Here is a 19,573-nt window from a genome sequence, read left to right as displayed (position 1 = left end):
TAAGTTCTGAAACATTACAGTAATGTTTAACTAAAATTTACAGAGCCCCGTAGGGGACATGGGAGAAAAAAAATTAAGACGGACTTTTGCGAGATCTCGCAAAACAAACTCAGGATCTCACAAAACTTTTAGCCGCATTCTTCGAAGCCGACCGGGAGGTCGAGGCACGATGTGCCGGGAAAGCGGTGTTCCTCCCGGCTGTAGTAGGTCTCGACCTCCCGTTAGCTTCGAGCTAGTGGGTGTCAGATCTCCGAAAACGTCGGAGCACTTTTGCAAATATGTGATGTCTTGTAAACCGAGCAGGTATCTGACGTTTACACAACTACATTCACGCCTCAAAATATCTTAAAAGTGTATTTTGTGACCCAGAAAGAGTAATATTACAACTAAGTAGCTGCCGCCATTGTTGGAATTCAAAAGTTTTGCGAGATCTCGCAAAAATCCGTCTTAATTTTTTTTTCTCCCATGTCCCCTGCTGGGCTCTATAAAAATTTATGTATATAAGGTTAACTTCATTTATACATTAATGTTCTGTTACTTTTTAACTGCATATAAACTGACTGCCATGATGTTCAATCTGAACATATTCAGTAAAAAGACGAGATGTTACAATCCCTGATAATGCATCTAGTCCTTTTACTGAATATGTTCAGAATGACTGTCATTCTGAACATGCTCAGATCTGATTAATAATAATAATTTAAAAAAAACATAAATATAACAAAAACCTTGTAAAATATTAACTGAGTGTGTGCCATGCATCATAGAGCTCAGATATTTTACACATTGACAAGAAACTCTTCAAAAAACATCAGAGATCTGCTTCTTATAGATTAGATTTAATGTTCTACATGCAGAACCGTTGCTTAACAGTCCAAATCCCACCTCTGTGTTGTTTTGGTTTTTGTGCCACCCCGTTTAAAAACGCCTGGAGACTCCCCGTGTCCCTTTGAATCTCTTAATTCAGACAATTCAGGGGAAAATGGACTCTAACCATGGGGGGTGGGGGGTACTTTAGTCAAAATACTCTCACTACTTTGTAAAACTCTTATTTAACACAACACTACTGTATTTAAAGTCTTTGTAATCCATCTGAATGAGTGCATGAAAATCAACTCATAAGTCTTTTTTTACATTTCTGATTAAATATTCCCACTTCCTGTGGGCTCCCTCGTGTTTAAAAGTCCTGGAAACGCCGCTGACTGTAACTGTTATAATCATTAAATGTGCAAAGTACCGGCATAAGAATGCATAGTTAAAAACTGAACACTGGATTAAAATAACTGCACCTTTCTCAGTAAGCACAATCATTTTGACCACACAGATATGAAGCTGTGTCCCAAACCTTTTAAATAAACCTGTTTAATAAAAGCTTTTAAAATCTATTTTAAAACTCCGCTGCGCCTCTCACTGCACCTGCCTGCGTTAAAAAGTCCACACTTTAAAGCAGCTGCGTGTTCATCGTGTTTTCTACCTGCAGAGACTCAGAGCGCAGGAGAGCCGCGGGGCGCAGAAGTCTTCCCGGGTTTTCGGAGTGCGTGTTGCGCGTAAAGCTCAGCGGACTCTCGCTCGGGTCCCGAAAGAAGCGGAGACGGGCTGAAATGTCGCGATGCCCGGTTGAGGGTCCGGCCAGACTGCAGCCGACTGCAGCTCTCACAGGTGTGCGTGTGCAGATCCGTCTGTGCAGTCAGCTGTCGGGACGGAGCTGAGGGTCCCCCCTGCAGGCACGGCGCGGAAAAACTCCTGAGTTCATTCATTCAGGCGAAAGCGGCTCAGCGCACTTTGTGGAATATTCAGAAGAGAGCCACACGTGACAGGATCAGTGGGCAGACTGCAAACAGCATTATGTGATACTGTAGGGGTGTCAAACATAAGGCTCTGGGTCACGTTAAAGAAACACAGCTGTAGTAAAGGAAAACAATCAGATTTGTGCTGTAAATGTGTAAAATTACAGAAAAGGTATTTTTCTGCAGTAAAAGTGTCTGCAGTGGGACCAGAGAGTTAATTGTTTATGACTCATTACTTTGGTGGGGTGTGAGTGGGAGTACGGGGGTTGTTCTCAGCAGGACAACAATCATGAAAATTAAAAGTTGGAAGTCCAAAATGTTTGCACTCTTTCATATTTTAAAAATGTCGTCCAGATGGTCGCGTTGGAGTCTCTGCTGGCCGGTTCTGGCCCCGGGCCTCATGTTTGACACTCATAGGCCCAGTCCTTGAGCAGTCCTGGAGAACCACGACTGTAAAATAGACTTCTGCTCCTGCCGTGGATGCGAGCGATGGGAGGGAAGAGATGTTTTCAGATGTGGTTGATGGAGCTGGAATGAAAATGGATGGATCAGGTTTTAGGTATTAGGTACACCTGTTCACCTGGTCTCCTTAAGACAAACCTTTCATTAGCCAATCAGCTCAGTGCATTTAGGCATGACCAGGATCTTCACAGGTTTGAATGCAGAGATGGAGCAAGTGTAACCTGTCTGCAGCTGCTAGTGCTGAGATCACTGACACACACACACACACACACACACACACACACACACAGAGTTAATCTGCAGTCTGACAGCAGGTCTGTTAAACTGCAGCAACAATTAGGAGTCTAATTCACAGACCGGCATTCCAGCGAGGTGACACATTAACGGAGGAAGAGGGACGAAGAAGAAAGGGAGGAGGAAAGAAAGAGGAGGTGCGGGCAGATACATCATTTATTTTTATTTGAGTACAATACAGCAGCTCTCTGCTGGGTCAGAGGTCAGAAGTCGGCTGCAGCAATGGCTCTCAGGCTCAGATCGTTTACTCTGGTCTTGAAAGTCAAGATCAGGCTTCAGGCAGCTCTTCACCACCAGCTGAGGGACAAATCTGTTCCCCCACCCCTGCTGTGAGACCGCTAAACCATTAAAAATGACTTTCCCCATCAGCTTTTGTGGCTGGTTAAGCGCTTGTAGATGGGGTGGAGTCTGGGGGGTTAATGAGCTCCACCAGCAGACCTGCTGCTCATCAAATAGCAGCAGTGTGAACACGGCGGCCATATGCCGAGCCTGCAGGAGAGGGCAGGTTCAGCACACTCATGGAGGAGGCAGTTAAAGGAGCTCTACAGGTTTAAGATTTCAAAGTTTCCCAGAATGAATGAAAAACCCAAAACTAAAACTAGGCGTGACAAACGTTTTATTCACTGAATTAAGAATAAAAAGCAGAACTAAAACTCTGTTGTGTTATATAATTGTTGCTTAGCTGCTGAGGCTCTGGTCATTTTATTTACCGACATCTGAAAAATACCATTAAAATATAATAAAGACTGAAACTACGGAGCCCCGCAGGGGACATGGGAGAAAAAAAAATTAAGATGGACTTTTGCGAGATCTCGCAAAACAAACTCGGGAGCTCGCAAAAGTTTTAGCCGCATTCTTCGGACGCTGGCTCGAAGCCGACCGGGAGGTCGAGGCACGATGTGCCGGGAAAGCGGTGTTCCTCCCGGCTGTAGTAGGTCTCGACCTCCCGTTAGTCTCGACCTCCCGTTAGCTCGAAGCTAACGGGAAGAATGTGGCTAAAACTTTTGCGAGATCTCCCAAAGCTTTTGCGAGTTTGTTTTGCGAGATCCCGAGTTAGTTTTGCGAGATCTCGCAAAAGTCCGTCTTAATTTTTTTTTCTCCCATGTCCCCTGCGGGGCTCCGTATGAAACTGATCAAAACTAAACCAATAAAAGCTGAAGTGAAACGAGCAGCCTTCCAGTACAGACAGGACAGTCTCAGATTTACTCCAAATTTATGGATTGAGTTGCATCACAGGTGGGGTCGGGAAAAATGGATCTGGATCCAGGAATTGGACATTGTGACAAACTTGTTCTAAATCCACCATCACAGCTTCAGATACTGCTGGGATGATCCCATCATTTCAGCATTTATTAACAGAGATGTGTCTGACTGTTTCGTCTCTGACATCACTGGAGGAAGTCTGGTCCACTCCTCTTCACAGCGTTGCTTCGGTTCATCGAGGTTTGCAGCATTCGTCCATGCACAGCTCTCTGAGCTCTGCAGCACTTTGATTCTTTTCTTTTTCAGTCATTCTGCTGCAGATCTGCTGTGCTTGGGTCATCAGCTGTGGGACAGATGGCCTCACACTGGTATACGGAGGAGTTTGTGGTCCACTCGGTGACTGTGAGGAGCCGAAATCCTCACCCCTCTACCGCTGTACAAGCCTGCTGCTGTCAAACATGTGTGTGGCACAGCGGGCGCTGCGTTGGACTTTTAGGCCATTTTTGAGGAAGAAATTCAAAGGTTGTAGGTTTCCCCTCTGAGCTCCAAGGATGGACTCTGTGTTTTGGTTCAGCTCATGCTGAATGAATAATTACAGGGTGTAATATGTCGTGTGTTGTAGTTCATCGGAGGTTTGGGTTACGTAATTTTAAGACCTTCTGAGGATCAGATGATCTTTTATTGTCTGCTCGAGCTCAGAGTTGATGATTTTGTAGTTTTCGTGTCTGCTCCTTTAGTTGCTCTTTATTAATATCAACGTTGTATTTTTAATAATCATGACACATCGCGGCATCGCATCTTTCTTTGACGACCTCCACGCTGATGAGAGCTCAACGGTTTCTATGGAAACATCCACCTTGTGGGAGCACCAGAGGAAAAGTCAGAGGTTCGTTAAAGTCAGCAGCGCTGTGTGTGTGTGTGTGTGTGTGTTTGGGAGTGTCGGTCAGCAGGTCGCCCTCTCAGCTCCTCTTTGAAGTGTCTCCGTTGCAGCCGCCTTCGTGCTGAGCTCTCATTCACAGCCGCTGGATCAGGACGCCCTCTGCCAATTACACGGAGCCTCCGGGCTGCCGTAGCTCACCAGCACGCGTCCGACAGGCAGCAGGTCGGAGGATTACTGACCCAGCGAAGCCAGCTGGTTTAGTTTGGTGTCTGCTGAAGTGTCTTCGAGCCAGGCGCTGAAACTCTGACACGGGTTCCTGTGCGGCTTCATCATCACTTCCTCAATAAAAACATCCGTCCTCAGTTCAGTGGGAATTTATTTGAGTCTTTAATGAGAGCAGTGAGGCAACAAGTGCTGTTTGTGTTTTAACAACATGTATGTTAACCTCGTCATCAGCACCTGATCATCTTCAGTCCTGGAGCACCGGAGCGTGTGAATTTAAATAAATACACAACCCGACAACAACAAAGGTGCACAAAAAACTAAAAAACTGCAAATGTAAAACAAAAACATAAAAACTCAAAAAATTACAAAGAGGAAAAAAGAAGAGACACAAAGTGAAATATCTAAAATAATTCATGAGTCTCGATGACGTCTGCAAACACTGAATATTTCACATTTATGTGATTTTAGACAGAGTCACGTCGGCTGTGTTCAGAGTCATAGAAACGGAGGATGTGTGTGTTTGTGTGGCTGTGAAGAAAAGCTCACGTTTTAATGTCTGCTGCTTTTAACACCTTCAACCGGCCTCCGGTGGCGGCAGCAGTTAGCCGATAATTACCCCTCTGCAGGGCAGCATGGAGGGCTACAGGTGGGCTACCTGGTGGTCTCACACAGCTTCAGTGGGACAGATGTTAAATCCCGCCCGCCCTCCTCCTTACTCCTCCTCCCTGCTGGGATCCTAATAACAGTGGGCCGGGCGGCAGGATTTGTTGGACAACAGCGGCGGCTGCCTGACTGCCAGCAGCCTGTTCTCCGCTGGACGCCGCCTCAGGTACACCCAAATCTGACCTCGGTGTGATTAAACAATCTGCTGCTTCACTCAGAAAAGTTTTAACTGGATCCAGGAGAAGCCGGTGAACCCGCCCAAGACGGTAACCATCGACACGACCACAATCGGGGAACCGTAAACCACATTTCAACACTCCCACACCAATAACAACCTTCACTCGTCAACCACAGACCCTCACACATCCCCGTAAACCACGGCGTCTGTGCTATACACCACACAGGAAGGAGAATGTCTGAGCACGAGCTGCAGGAGGCACGAAAGCCTGAAAGCCTCCATGCAACACTGAGCTGCTGCAGCCGCACACTAGACACAGTAAACTCCTCTGAATGTTTGGAAGCTTCAGCTTTGTGTGAGTGGAGGGATTTTTTGGAGCTAGAAGTGACCGTGGAGTGCTTTCTGATCACCTGATGCTAAGTTGATTACCTGCTAATTTGTGCTCATTAACATCCAAACAGGAAGTCCAAGAAGAACTGGAACGAGGGTTAGGGAGAATCAGTTTTTATAAGGTCCAAACTGACCACGAGCTGTAAACTCAAAGATGTGCTGCAGGTGAGCAGCACTGATAGCGAGCTGCAGAGGCCGTGAATGACCACTGAAGAGTGTCTGAGACTCGAGTCCACTCGAAAGAACAAGAGCGATGCAAAAAGACGAGAGTGTCGTCCAACGCAGGACGAAATACGGCCAACGCGCTGCTCGAGGTCACGTTTATGGCTGCATGAGAGGAAAGAAATCAATCTGTGTGTGTGTGTGTGTGTGTGTGTGTGTGTGTGTGTGTGTGTGTGTGTGTGTGTGTGTGTGTGTTAACCTGCCTGGTTAAACCTGAGTGTCTCCTGTGGAGATAAGCTGAAGACACACACACATTAACTACCCCCCTCAAAACACAAACATGGACACACAGGACATGTAATATCCTCGTTACACACACACATTCATGCATGATATCACACACACACACACATCACACCCGGCCATCATTCCCAGCTCTGTGTGTGTGTGTGTGTGTGTGTGTGTGTGTCGCTGGCTGCCGGCCTCGTGCTGCTAAGCTTCTTTTACGTGCACAATGGCGCCCTGCTGGCAGCTCAGGGCCAATTAAAGCCCTGTGAGAGAGAGAAACACCTCCAGGCGTCTAACCTCGATCGCCCATGGTTCTGATCTCTGAGGCGGACCAACCAGCTGCTTCACCTCCGGCATGAAAGCAACATGTTCTCATATTACATCAGTTTATCAGTCTGACAACAACAGGTTGGCAATCAAATGTCTTTAACACATGAAAACAGTTTGTGTGTGAATAGACGAGAACATCACCTGAAACAGCTCAAATCTAAACGGTTGAGACGTCTCTGCTTCACGTGCTTCGATGCCTCTCTGACACAAGTTCGCTTATTATGTTAGTGATGGAGTCAACCGATCAATAACCTCAGTGACGCTCACAGGTCTGCAGAGGTTGGAGCTTCACCAGGAGCTACTACACAACAACTTGTTTAAGGGACACATTCAGCCTGTAGTGTCTGCAGAACAGCAGAAGGCATCATATCATCAGATGTTTATCTTAATCCATAAAGTGCTTTTGAGATGTGCAAGTCAAATTCAACAAATTTGGAAGGCTGTCTAAAATACAGAAAAAGAATGCACACTGTAAACTTTATAAACCAATATTTTATTCACAATACGACAGAAAATATATCACATGTTTAAATCAAGACATTTTACAGTTTTTTGGAAAATGTGCTCTCATTTTGAATTTAAGGGCAGCAAAAACGTTTGAATGTCTGAAAGGCTTTTGATATGTTTTCATCTTCTATTGTAAGTAAAGTTGCAGTTTTTGTTCACATTCGTCACAGCGTTTTTGAAACGGGGTTTTTAACTAAATTAAGTTTGCATCCTTTAAAGCAGGGGTGTTGAACTCCAGGCCTCGAGGGCCGGTGTCCTGCAGGGTTTAGATCCCACCCGGGGTCAACACACCTGAATCACATGCTTAGTTCATTACCAGCAGTGTTGGGGAGTAACGGAATACATGTACCGCCGTTACGTATTTAAAATACAAAATAAGAGTAACTGTATTCCGTTACAGTTACCGTTTAAAAAGGTGGTATTTAGAATACAGTTACTTTGTTGAAATAAATGGATTACACGGCGGTACTTCCCTGTTTCATACTGTGGCGGGTCAGGACTGTTTGGGTTTTGTTTGACAGCCGTTGTTCCAGGCGGCAGCGTTACGGTTGCCATGGTTACAGGGTGACGCTCTCTCTGCGTGTTTCCTGGGTGAGGGAGCGCCTGTTGTTGTTGTGCTAAGCTAATAGGCAGAATGCTACAGGTATAGCTCTAAAGAATGTAGCATCATAGGCAGTGTAGTCCGTGCTGCAGGGAGAATGGACTGCCATACACGTTATGTGTCTGTGAGCGAGGGAGGGAGAAAAAGGAAAAGTAGGAGCTGTCATCGAGCAGAAAGGGGAGCTGGAAGCATGTAAATATAATAATAACCACTGCAGCCAAGAAGAGAGCCTGACGAGCCCAGTTGTAAGTAAGCTATTAAGACTCGACTGTACACCGTGTTCGTGTTTTCCTCCAAAAACAATAAGTTCCTTTGGAGCAGCCTTTCAACGCCTCTCTCTGTCTCTGCTAGCAAAGTTGACCCAGACAACAAAGTAAAGCTAGTTTTCGGCTACGAGTCCGACACAGAACCCACCGTATTAGCCAGAGGTCCCTTTACAACGGTTCGGAGCCGCGGACCTTCAGTAACAGTAATAAATCACAGCAATAGTACATTCATGTAGTTGTAAACAGCATGATAATATATTAAGTAATCCAAAGTATTCAGAATACGTTACTCTCATTGAGTAACGTAACGGAATACGTTACAGAATACATTTTGGGGCATGTAATCTGTAATCTGTAATGGAATACATTTTAAAAGTAACCTTCCCAACACTGATTACCAGGAATCTGGAGAACTTCAAGACATGTTGAGGAGGTCATTTAGTCATTTAAATCAGCTGTGTTGGTTCAAGGACACATTTAAAACCTGCAGGACAGCGGCCCTCGAGGCCTGGAGTTCAACACCTGTGCTTTAAAGGATTGATTGAAGCGGGAGGATGCTGGTGGAGGTCATGGTGGTTCCATGTTTCACTACAATACATTCAAAATCTGTTTATGCTGATGATATCTTTATATATATGAAGGTTTTAACCAGATCTGATCTTATTTAATACCTCATTTAAAAAATTACACTTTTTTAGTTCCAGTTGTGTTCCTGATGTTTCCATTTTCCAATTACCTGAAGGGCCTGTGTGTCTGCTTTCTGTTTAAGCAGACCCACAATGACTCTACTTCATGTTATTCGTGTACAACAACTCGAGGTAAAACATCTTTCTTTACCGTCTGTACCTCCAGCCTCTGTTCATATTCTCTTCCTTAAAGATTTGTTGAAAAATAAAGAATTTCCTTCAATCAAATCAATCATCTAAAGATAGAAAGTGAGGCTTCCCTCACAAAGCAGATTTTCTGCTGATGATACCATCTTCTATAAGAGCATATTTATGTTTCAGAAGAATAAAGAGCCATGACAGCGCATCACCCTGCAGTAATGTTTGTCGTGACCATCTGCGATTTACCTTTGATGATGTTTCTTCACATTTATTTCAACAACCTGCAATAAAAACAGGTCAAAATGACAACTTATGTTCCAAACACCACTAACAGCACAGAGGAGTCAGTTGTCACCCAGGCAGCGTGCCGAGCCCTCATTCAGAACAATATACCAACACACCTGGTGACATCAGCACCAGCGGTCCCTCTGATTGGCCGTCTGTATGTCCGAGCTGATTAGAAGAGGTCAGCAAGTGTTTGAGTGTGTGAATGAAAGTGTGCCACAACTGAAGCGTGTTAAACGTTTGTACAAAGCGTTCTTCCTGTTGCTGAAAGGAGGGGAGATTTGATCCTCCTGTAAGTGAGGCAAACCTGTATGTTGTCAGTTTCAGGTGGTGTAACTGAATCGCTGCAACACGATGCTGTTTGTTCTCTAAACACTGGAGACGATCACAGAACTTCAAATGTTTCTCCGTTTAGTGCAGACAGAAAAGCAAAAGGCTCAGATTTTAGTTTTAACAGTTTAACTTCCTCACTTTGAAAAAATTTATTCAAATTTTCAAGTTGTTACATTATATTTAGTAAATCTTTGAAATGAAGAGGGCGAGAGGTTAAATGATGCCACTGTTATTTAGAAACTTACTGAATTAAATATTTCCAGTGAAATTATTCATACTGAAAAATTCCTTCTAAGAGTTCGAGTTAGGCTACTGAGCTATGTGCAACCATCATCATGCCTCACACTCAAACAGGGTTTGATCGACTAATCTGCTAATCGGTCTACGAATCACCGCCCAAATCAGTTGATGAGTTTTTATATGTTCCTCTTAATTATACATATTTCTCCTGTTTGTCATTTATTCCTGCACAGTTGGTGTGGAGCATCCATCATTTTGATGTAAATGGCCTGTATTTGTATAGCGCTTTATTAGTCCCTAAGGACCCCAAAGCGCTTTACACATCCAGTCATCCACACATTCACACATTCACACACTGGTGATGGCAGCTACATTGTAGCCACCCTGGGGCGCACTGACAGAGGCGAGGCTGCTGGACACTGGCGCCACCGGGCCCTCTGACCACCACCAGTAGGCAACGGGTGAAGTGTCTTGCCCAAGGACACAACGACCGAGACTGTCCGAGCCGAGGCTCGAACCGGCAACCTTCCAATTACAAGGCGAACTCCCAACTCTTGAGCCACGATCACCCACACGTACATGACAATGACAATAAATGGCGATTCTATTCTATTCTAAACGTAGCTTTGTCTCGTAGTTCACACAGAGGGAAATCCAGGTGAACTCCAAGCCAATCAAAAAGCCAAACTGCAAACCACGTGAGAATGTTCCGTCCACTGATTGGCCGGATGTGTCGGAGAGCAACAAACTAAACACAGGAAGAAGGTGCTCTTTTCTACACTATTGGAGAACCCAAGAATTTACACTCATTTCATGGCTGGATGTTAGTCAGTGCAGACTTTTGCACGTCTACAGTACGTTTCCTCATCGTGGCCAATGGAAGCTTTTTAGTTCAGACTTACACCTGGAACTGGTTTGGATCCGTTTTCTATCTTTTCAAGTCAAATATCTCAGCTTTACTTTAAATTACAGTTAAAACAGTGACCAAAGCTGCAAACGCAACCTTTAACATTTAAACCGAGCCGTTTTGTGCATGTTTTTTTTTGCTCCTAGCCACATGCAGCATCCACACGACCGATCCTCTCATGATGATACACAGCAGGCTGATTAAACGTTTATATAAGAAGCAACTACAGCTGATGTAATGTTAACACCTGACATGTTTGAAACTGATCATTTGTCTACGTGTGTCTTCCATTGTAAACCTGCTAATCAGTGCTAACATTGATAACATTACTCAACAGTGTTCAGATCTATGCTGACGGTCCCTATGATGTCACCTCTCTTCTCACCGGTGTTCCAGTTAAGCAGTGGAGATAGTAATAAACCACTGGACCACCCTCAATACCGACCACATATGCCTCCTCGTGGAGCCGCATCTTCAATCCACATATTTCCTCAGAAGCACGAGCTCCCCAGGAGCACCCAAACGCACCGACAGAGGTGCAAACTGTTCCTTTATACATAAATATAATACTGAGACACAAAATGATCAAACTAAAAGAGAACGTCATGAAGCATTCGGTGCAGTTTTCCTCAGTAAAACCGTCATCAGCCCATAAAAGCTGAAGGTTTTTGATATTTCAGTCAAACAGCAGCAGGTCGGTCTGCTGTCGGTCTGTTGTTCACTCCCCAAACTAATCTGGTTTAATCCCAACAGGAATCCAGCAAACTAACGCCTCTAAATCTAAAATCTGAGCACGCAGCTTTTCATTACTTCCATATTAGAGCTGCGTGCTAATACGGCTCGATTTAACACAGCGGCTAATGTCCCCAAAACAGCTCTGAGTGTCTCAGGCTGTCGACGTCTGCAGCACACATCGAGTTCACGAAGGCCTGAAAGTTTGCAAACACCAGTTTATGAAGTCGGGATTCACCAGGATTCATCTCCCACAAAGTTGGAATCTTAGTTCAGATTTACAAACATGACAGCACAGCAGGAAATACTGAAAACCAAAGAAGACACTGACACAGTGTTTTCACTCTCCTAAGCCTGAACAGGTGAGCTGAGACCAGCTCGAGGTTAACGGGGAAGCAGTGACGCCGTCCTCACCCTGCTGTGAGGATCTAGATGTTTCGGTCAGTTTTGAAGTCTTTGTTTTTGTTCTTCACATTAAAAATAAAGAAAATCCTTTAAATAATTTGGTGCTCGAGTAGTTTTGGACTGAGAACCAGAATTCATGCTGTCGTTGTGTTTCTTCAAACTTATTTGATCTCCTTCGTCCATCCGTCAGAGTGCGAAGCCTCTCTGGTGTCACCTAAGGACAAACTGCTGGGCTTAAAGATGTGACAGGAGGTTTGTAAACCTGAAAACCTTCTTTTAAACACAAACACTCCTCTGAAAGACGAGTGTAGCCACCGCCACCACAAAAGCACCCAAACATGAGCAGAAAGGGCCGAGAGCGGGGCTGCCGGTGGCCGTTGTGTCTCTAAACCAAACACTGAGTGTCTGAACAGCAGCCAAGCCTGAAGGGGCAAGCGGCGAGCCAACAACGCCGGTCCTCATGGCAACCGTAGTAGTAGTAGCAGCGAAAGAAAGAAAATCAAGCTATTCAGAGAATGCTCAACAACGTTTAATGTGTTACTCCGCTGTGTGTCTAACATGGAGGTGGGTGGAGTTTGGTGATACGTAACAGCTGGTGTGAGAGGACGCGTGGCTGCAGCGACTGAACGACATCTACGAACACCACGAGGAGGATGATGTCATCGTCACAGACTGTATATAAAAGATGGATAAAACGTCCTGGTCGGAAATGTAGAGCAAACGTCTGAAACCTGCAGTCATAAAACAGCTTCCCCACCTCACAGAGTGAGTTTACAAAAAGAAGACAGGACTCAAGGAAGGAAGGAAGGAAGGAAGGAAGGAAAAAGACAAAAAGAAACAAGGAAACAAGGAAGGAAGGTTTTGAAAGCATTACTCGAAACATATATTTTTTAAACATTTTTAAAACTGGTTTAAAAATCAGAGATTTGTGTAAATATTTGTTCATCAGCCTTCAGTGTCGGTCCTCAGAAGGGCAGACAGATATGGGTGTGTGTGTGTGTGTGTGTGTGTGTTCACACTGTAGCGTAACACAGGCCAGAGCGTCAGACCAGGGAAGAGACCACCAATCAGAGCGCTGCTGCCACAGTTTTGCTGTCGCGGGGGGCCGCTGGCATCAATCAGGTCCTCAGGTACCTGCCAATAAAACACACACACACACACACACACACACACACTGTTTACTTGTTGTTTACCTCCTTCACTCTGCAGCAGCCAATTAGGGTTCAAAGAGAGACTGAAAAAGTTGCATCACTTAAAGGGTCAGTGAACCCAAGTTAATCAAATCAAAGCGTTTGTGCTTCAAAGTGAGAATCGTTTTATGTAAAAAACACAAACTCAGTGAACTTCAGATAAAAAAAAAAGATTTTATCAGCTTCATAATCAGAGCAGACGCGAAGACACCGAGAGACAGAAGTACAGCACCGTCACCTGGAGACAGCGAGGGTCTGCACCTGAGACACTGCAGGGATTCAGCTCACGTCAAAGCTTCATTCAACAGAAACCATCTATGTCTATGTTTCTTCTTCAGGGATCTTTTGGGGTTTTTTTGACAAAAACAACACAAACCAAACATAACAATGTGCACAAAGGATGTAAAATTACAAAAGCATGCCAAAACTTTCAGTGCAGTTATTAAAATGTGATGAAAAACAACAAAATCACGACCAGAACAAACAAAAAGAAATCAAAAGCCACAAACTGATGTAAAATTGCACAACAATAAATACATTACAATAAAGGTCCTTTATAGTAAATGTCATAAATGTCACTTCAGCTCAGAACATGATGTGAGATGACAAACAGTTGGCCAAAAAGATGCAACATGTGGACACAAAATAACAAAATGACCTCAAAGAGCGATGAAATTCCGCCAAGACAAAAGTGAAATGGACACAAAGTCCAAAAAGGCACCGAGACATAAAAGCAAAAACTGTCCAAAAACAGATGTAATTACACAAAAAGACCGTAAAATGATGTGAAATCACAAAACTTTAAAGGATGACCAGAAGTGACAAAAGCAGGAGGAGCAAAAGCACCAAAATGACTTCAAATAATATAAAATGAGAGAAAAAAGACAGAAGATGCTATGAAACAACCGAGAGACACAAAAGCTGCTTTAGTATACCTCCACCTTGTGGCCACAGGAGGAACTACAGCTGTGGGATGACGGGTTAACACTGGACAAGTGTTTCCTCCTTCTGACTGACCGCAGTTTTTGTTTCACCTCAGCCTCTGCCGGGTTGGAAACACGCACAGAGTCAGAATGTCAGCTTCAGTGGGTACAAACTGACACAAAATACCCACAAACACAAACAAACACACAAAACAACCAAAAACAGCATCAAAATCGCCACAAAGTGGTTTAAAAATATCTGCAAACATGTAGAAAATGTTCCAAAAGGGCAGAAAATGAAAACAAACTGATGCAGCATTAGCCAATCAAATCCCACAGAGACATAAAAGAACCAAAAACATCACAAAGAGACAAAAAATGATAATTAACAGTTAAGAAAACACAAAAAAAGACCACAAAATGAACCATCTTACGTCATTTAATCCTCACTGTGCACTAAGGGCTCCACAATGATGTAGAAAGCAAAGATAAATGACAGATGACAATAAAAGTAATTCACAGCATCTTCTTCAGTCCTGAAGGACCCCGAGCGCCTCCTCTGGCGCCACCTGGAGGACAGGCACACATTGGGTTGCTTCTTCACCAGGCACACACAGCTGGTGAAGAAGCAGCTTCTTCACCAGCTGCTTCTCATCACGCTCGTCACCCCGCGTGTGTCAGTGAGCCGTGTGATTGGCTCATTAGTTGGTATAAAAACAAAGGCAAGCAGCCAGCCAATCAGCACAAAGAAAACAGACCTATGCTGCTTTCCCAGCATGCCTTGGGAGCGCGGTGGTCCGGCGAGTTGGAGCTGAACAGGAAGATCAAAACCTAAAATAATAAGCTGGACACAAATTAAATTAGAGATTTAAAGTTAAACACCAACAGCTCGGCGAGTCCGAAGGCTCAGAGCCGATATTCTGATATATGAGCCGATGTTTTCTTTCAGGCACATTAATCATAATCAGAATTAACAGTGAGTTCTCATTAAGGCTGTAAGGAAGCGTGAACACTGTGTAAATAAGAGAGTTTATGTGTGGGCTCTGTGGGAGCTGTAACCATCCGCTTGGTGGTTTCGTCCCTTCAGTCGCAGCCGTGTTGCTGTCGGTGAGGCCGAGAGCAGCTGATGGCTTTCGCAGGTCTGCTGTGTGGGACGGGTCAAGTCCAGGTCACGACCGCAAAGTCATGACTGGAACACTTTCAACGGCAGTGTGAGGGAGCTCCAGCAGGTCAGAGATACTGGAAACTGGGAACACCACCCCACCACACCACACCCGCCCACCGGCTGTGTGTTAAATTAATTTGTTCTTTTCCACCAGCTCGTCCCTGCAGCTGTCGTTGCCACAGACGCACAAAACAAGCGCTCCTCTGTCTGCTGAGACGTCATCATGTTTGTTTCCGTCTGTTGGCCGCATCAGGTAACAAAGGGCCGTCCAAGGAGACGTGCACGGTTGTTAGCAGGAATCAAACCCGAGACCTCTGTCGTCCGTCAAACGGCAGCGAACCTCAGTCAGCGGATCAGATTCTCGGTCTGGCCTCAGACAAACTTCCTCGCCGGCCTCGTGTTTATTTTAAGCTTTTTCTCACGAGTGCAGGTTAACATCGCCGCAGCTGCTACAGTGCACTTTACTTTATTTTTTTACTTTATTTTCATGGCTTCTGTGCTTCAAAAAGAAGTCTGTATAAAAATAATTCACTGCTCACTTGATCATTAAAGGTGGACATAGCCACGCCCCCTAGTTATCAAACTTAATGCACAGCTATTATAGAGACCGCGGCTGTTTTTGTACCTGCCCTAAACATGATTATTCCTGCTGTAAAGTTTTAACGAGGACAGACTCACTGCTGGAGCCTCAAGTGGACATTAGAGGAACTGCAGCTTTTGACACGCCTGCGTTGCCCCTTGCTTCAACATCAGTGTGACTTTTATTTTGAAACTTCCTTTCAATCAAGACTGGACTCAGTTATTCAGAGGCGCCTGTAACTTCTTTATTGCAATAATGTGAACAATGTTTTCTTCCTTGCAAACAGAGACAGTACAAAAGACGCCAAAGTGAAGCTAACACAAAGGTGCCTTCTTGTAACAGCCAGCAGGGGGCGACTCGTCTGGTTAAACAGGCTTGCTGTATAAAAACGACCCTCGCTCTGCGAACACAGGAAAGCCTCTCTGAGAGCTCTCATACCGAAACCTTCAGACGACAGAAAAACTTTGATCTAAACTAAAACACTGCAGTACTACTAGAGACTGCGAGATACATGTGCGTGTATTTTAACTCATGTTAACTCTTATTTCCATTCATATAGATTTATGATGTCTGCACCGCTCCGAGAGATGCTTCACATTGCATCGTTCGCCTGTACATCAACAAAGGCCTTCTGTTCTATTCATTTTGTGAATTTTGCTCATTTTAAGATTATCCGGGTTTGTTCACTGGCTAAGCACTGTTTGTTTTTGGACTGCTGTTTGAGACATGTCTGCTGAGCTCTTCAGCTTTTGAAACTTAGACTCATTTTTGTACTTGAACTTTCGTGTTTCCCAGCTCTGTGCCGAGTCCTCCCGTCTTTAGCCCAAGCCTGGTAAATATCCTGCAACCTTCAGCTGTTATTCAGGCACCGGTGGCTGCTCTCACTTCCCTCCATAAAAAAGCAGAGCTGAGTCTGTGCTTCGCCAACTGTCCCCTTAAAGGAGATTAGAGTTCTCGGAGCGGAAAAGAAAGTGTTGCTCATTTGTCTCCCTGCAGGATTTTCTGTCCCGTCGGTCCGCCGTCCTGCTGACTCTGCGGTAACGGCGTAAAGCTCCAGCTGATGATTCATGGATCGGATGACTCAGATCTTGTGAGTGAAGCTTCTCTGGGCCAAATCAAGCCGGTAGGATTCCCCCTGGATATTCCCTGCCGTCCTCGGTCTCACGCCTCCGGCTTTCCTGGATCTCACTGTTTACTCAGTCTGCTCTCACAGTGAAAGCTGAGCCGCGGCTCTGTGTGGATCTGCTCTGAAGGTTATCGGGAGGTCTGAAGGTAGTCAGACACCAAAACAAAGACACACAAAACTCTCATCACAGGAGTTTACGAATGCAGGAGCTGCTCTTAGCTACACCACCACCACATCAGCAGTGGAAACACTTAAACCTACGAAGGTTCATCAGACATGTGACCGTGGGCCTGTTCTGCTTCTCCTTGTTTCCTGTTATAAACATCTCCTGCTCATGCTCCACATGGCCAAAGTTTCTAATAAAGAGCTCAGACGGCTGTAAACAGTCAGTTTATCGCTGATGTCATATAGAGGTCACATCCCTAATATGGACGGTGGCCACTGAAGCTCCACCCACCAAGCTTTTAGTTTATGAGGGGCATCCAATCAGAAGAGCATTACCTTATAGACGAGCTAAAAGTGCTCATTTGAGACAGAGGATGAACTGAGAGGACTGGTATATGATTCTACAAAGTAAGGATTATTTTGATTTGTGAATCATACAAAGCTACTCATACAAAGCAGTCAAAGAAGTCACCTGGATGAGTGACGAAACATTTCTCCCACAAAACGCTACGTCCAGATGAACAGAATCAACTTTTTGGAGGTCCTTGTGTTGTTCAGCATCCATCTTCTACCTTTAAGACTCCACATGGCTGAGTTATTTAAAAAAAACACAATAAGTGTGTTTACTCAGGTAATTCCTGCTGTAAAGTTTGAACATTTTAAATATTATTTACATGGGTGTGTATGGGGACGGACTCTAGTGGACATTGTCAGGCTGCTTCTTTGATGAACAGATTTCAACAGCTGATTGTGAACAAACTAAAGAGCTTCAGAGCCTCTGCAGGACGTCAAGTTTAATATCCTGCAGCTTCTGAGGGATAAAGCTTTGATGCGGCGTCACCATCGCGAGTCAGGCTTTGAATACGTCAGCTGACCTGCTAATAACCTTTTTAATTACGTTTGTGGCAACTGAATTCTTGGCGCGATGCTGCTTTGCCGAAGCGTTTCGTCAGCCATGTTGGCTCCACAAGCCCGCTCCCTGACCCTTGCTGCAGGTGTTGTCTCTGTTGCCAGGGTGACGTTACTGATGACTCTGGTCCAAAAAGGGCAAACAATGACTCACCTGAAGCGTCACTTATTTCTCACCTTTAAATGTTCCTGTTAGTTTAACTGCTCCTAATTCCCGTTCAGCCAAGTGAATCAGCTGACATTGCCTAACTGTTTCCACGTAACGTACAAGAACAGCAGCTCAACCGACAATGAGTTATATGAGCATTCAAGGAAGTAATCAAATAACCAGCACTCGGACATCACACCACAACATCAGTAAAATAACTGCGACACAGATTCACTGTGATGGAGTCACACTTGTAACACGCCAAGAAATGCTAGCTAACTTTAGCATAGAAATAGAGTTGGATGCTAGCTAACTTTAGCGTAGAAATAGAGTTGGATGCTAGCTAACTTTAGCGTAGAAATAGAGTTGGATGCTAAAGGCCTTTTCAGGCATGTAGCAAACATGTTTAGACAAACTTGAGCATGCCAGGTTTGTTTAGACAGTAAAGTTGTTGTATTTAGGTAGGCAAAGTGTGTAGTTTAGACAGGGGTTGTGTCTTATTAGTGGGCAATAAAAAATCACACAAACAATGAAGCTAGCAGTTAGCGCAGCGTATGCTGCTGCCTGTGTTAAAGGGCCATAACACCACCAAACAGCAGACGCTGTTCTCCCAGCACAACAGAGACACAACACAAACTGCACATGAGGACAGAAACTAAATCTCTCACAGGCTTAGACGGAAACTATTTCCGAGAACATTAAGGTTAGTCGGCTAGCTTAGCTAACCATAACGTCATTGCTAGAAAATGATAGTTAACTTTTGTTTTAACTGGCTCATAACACAATTTTGTGACTATTTGTTTTTCATTCAATAATTTAAAGACAATAAAATTGGTTACAGCGTCTGCTCGTTCAGATCCAGTTTGGTATTGGACCTGGTTTGACTTCACAGAACCGCCACAGAAGATGGGACTCAGTCCTGTGAAAAACTAAGAACACCTTCACTGCTTCCATAGGAACTAAAACCACCTCGGGTGGATTTAGGTGTGATAACATAATTCCACAATCTTCCCACCAGTGGTCTCAGCAAAGTCACCCTATCAAACCCAAAAGCTCCATCTCGTACTATACAGGTCTCAGTTAGCATGTTAAAGGTTAAAGTTCATGACGGCACGGTTAGAGATAGAGCGAACAAATATGGCTCTTTTGTAAATCCATAAAGCACAAAACCAACATTTCAGGCACCTCACAGTCCCTGAGTGTACCATGAACTCCTCTGTAACTCCTCTGGCTGTCCCACAGCTAAAGCTCTGACCATGAACAGGACAATGATCCAAGCACAGCAACAGATCTCCAACAGAACGGCTGAAAACGAAAAGAATCAAAGTGCTGCAGAGCTCAGATAGCTGTGCATGGATAAATGCTGCACACGTCAATGAACTGAAGCAACGCTGTGAAGACG

Source organism: Neolamprologus brichardi, chromosome 14 (assembly GCF_056152115.1).
Source record: "Neolamprologus brichardi isolate AB-2024 chromosome 14, ASM5615211v1, whole genome shotgun sequence".
Lineage (NCBI taxonomy): Eukaryota > Metazoa > Chordata > Actinopteri > Cichliformes > Cichlidae > Neolamprologus > Neolamprologus brichardi.
Note: the sequence above shows the minus strand (reverse complement) of the source record.